The following is a 2,586-nucleotide window of genomic DNA, read 5'->3' as shown; positions in this document are numbered from 1 at the left end:
CGGTAATTGCGCCGCGCCGTGGAACAGGTCCAACCGGATCCCAGCTGGGATCATAAAGTCGGTCCCGAGTACCACGTCGACGCCTGCACTATGCGCCATTACCCACATCTCAAACTCGTACACCATCTCCCATCCGAGCGTAATCTTGACGCACGCTCGTCGCGTCGTAGACACCTTGCCTTCGTTGTTTCCTTGAATGTCAATGCGGCGTCCGTGATCAGGTACATCTCGGAGTCGCAACTTCTTGGCAAAGGCGTCAGTGATCACACTAACGTTCGCTCCTGTGTCGAGGAGGATTCTCGTTCGCTGGTCGTTCACAGCGCCTTGCACCAGAGCTCTCATTCTGATCCGTCGGTCGAATTTCTTGGCCGACCACCACCCCTGTCTCTCGCCAGGGTTCAACTTCATAATCTTGGAGTGACCCTTGGGCTCGTCTCGCGCTGCACTCGAAACCAAGCCGAGCGAACCCTCGCTGGTGCCCTCATCAGCATCAGCACACTCCACTCTCTCTCCAACACCTCCACCGAGGATTCTACTCCTCTCCTTTTCATTTTCCGTCGCGTTCACACTTGTTACGTAATTATCAGGGCATTCACTCTGCCCCAAGAAAGCAAAGATACACTCGGCTTCCATTGAAGGCTCGGTTAACTGTGGCAGCCCGATAGGGACCAACCCAGTTGTAGTTGGCGGGCTGCCTAGTTTAAATGACGTTCTTGAACGACGGCCTTGAGCTCTGGCGGTCGGTCCTCCTTCGTGCCTTTAGTACGCACGAATTTGGCAAGGTCTTGGAAGTTGCGGAAAAGTTCGCATTGTCCAGCATCGTGGAGTTGTTTGCAGAACTTGCATCGCTTGTTACAGTAGTGGGCGGAGTGACTCATGCCACCGCACACCGCGCATGGTCCGTACTGTGGGCGTCGGTTATCGCGGTTGAAGTCACGTCGACCGCGTTGGTCCTGATTGAACCCACGGTCACCACCTCGGCGATCTTGATTGAAGCCATTCTCGCGATCAGGCGTGTTTCCACGCGGTTGACGGCTGTCTGAACGTGCGTAGGTGCCTTCAGCAGCTGCACGGCGCTCAATTTCGTAAGCCGCGGCGGGGTATCGGTCATTTTCATCCAATGAGAAATCACCATCCGTATTATCGGGCTGAAAGTCGCTGTACTCGTCTTGGACATCGCTGTAAGCATTCGGATCTTCGTTTGAATACTCGGTGTCCCCTTACGCAGCTTCACAACCTTCTAATTCAGCTAGTAGGTCATCCACCGTGACTTCAATGAGCGTCACCCTTGGTTTATTTCGGTTGTCATCGCGGCGACGGTCATCACGCCGATACCCCACCGTCGCGTCGCGCAGCACGGCTCTTGAAGTATCGATACTCACTGTCACGCTTGGTCATTCTCTCCTTGCCCTTGAGAACTTTTTCGATGATCTCATCGAGCTCGTGAATGTCGGTGACTCGAGCGTGGTAAAAACTGTCGGCCAACTTGTCATCATCGCGCGTTGCAAGGAACTGCTGTACGTGTTCTTTCGCGTCGCGACCCCTCATCGCGAAGTGTAGACGGGCGCTTCGAGCGTAGCCATTCAGCCTGTTTATGTAGTCGCACAGATGTTCGTTACGTTCCCGCTTTGCAGAGTAGTAACGGGACAGTGCCGTCTGCGTGAACTGCGAGCAGTAGTAGCGGATGAACGCATCGCTTAACAGCTTCCACTTGCGCTTCGTCTTCTCCGGAAGTAGTTGACGGAACAACTGCATAGAGTTCTCGCTCAAGTTGCGAGAGCCTGAGAACGGCGTGATACGATCCAACGGTCGGTGCGATGCCATTTTAATCATCGGTGTCGGGTCCACGTCGTTCAGCGTCGCCAGCTCATTCATCTGACGCAACAACTCGACTTGAGGATCTTCCTCGTCGAATGTACGCACCAAAATGTCATCGTCACTTGACGAACCGTCGCCGTCGACTTGACGCCGTCCGGCACCACCTTTGGGCGCTCACGCACCGCTCCGGCGGCCGAACGAACCCTCGTTGCCAGCGTAAACACGTTGCATACGGCTCTTCGAACGTGGCGTAGCCATGTGCGAGTCTTGAAAGTACGGTATTTAGACAGCAGGACGGTGGCCATGGAAGTCGGAATCCGCTAAGGAGTGTGTAACAACTCACCTGCCGAATGAACTAGCCCTGAAAATGGATGGCGCTAAAGCGGGCTACTTATACTTTGCCGTTAGCGCGATAGCATTTATAATGTACGCGTTAATGAGTAGGAGGGCGTGAAGGTCGTGAAGAAGCTCGTGGCGTGAGCCTGAGTGAAACGGCCTTTAGTGCAGATCTTGGTGGTAGTAGCAAATATTCAAATGCGAACTTTGAAGACTGAAGTGGAGAAAGGTTCCGTGTGATCAGTAATTGGACACGGGTGAGTCGATCCTAAGAGATAGGATAATTCCGTTTGAAAGCTGGGCTGTTTGAGGCGTGGGGTTCGTCCTTGCGTTTTGTATGCAGCCTCGTGTATCGAAAGGGAATCAGGTTAATATTCCTGAACCGAGACGTGGATAATATGTGGTAACACAACCGACCCAGGAGACGCTAGA

General features: G+C 53.6%; 1 non-coding gene across 1 annotated transcript; it reads left to right on the top strand.

Annotated features, from left to right (window-relative positions):
* Window positions 1-2,098: 2,098 nt before the first annotated feature.
* PITG_33020 lies at window positions 2,099-2,585 on the top strand (the record flags this gene model as incomplete). The annotated part of the gene is made up of 1 exon (XR_009934414.1): window positions 2,099-2,585. It is a non-coding gene; the product is annotated as a 28S ribosomal RNA (ribosomal RNA).
* Between the last annotated feature and the right edge of the window lies 1 nt (window position 2,586).

The sequence above is a fragment of the Phytophthora infestans genome, genomic scaffold, assembly GCF_000142945.1.
Source record: "Phytophthora infestans T30-4 supercont1.13 genomic scaffold, whole genome shotgun sequence".
NCBI classification, from domain to species: domain Eukaryota; phylum Oomycota; class Peronosporomycetes; order Peronosporales; family Peronosporaceae; genus Phytophthora; species Phytophthora infestans.
Note: the sequence above shows the minus strand (reverse complement) of the source record. Positions and strands in the feature narration are given on the sequence as shown.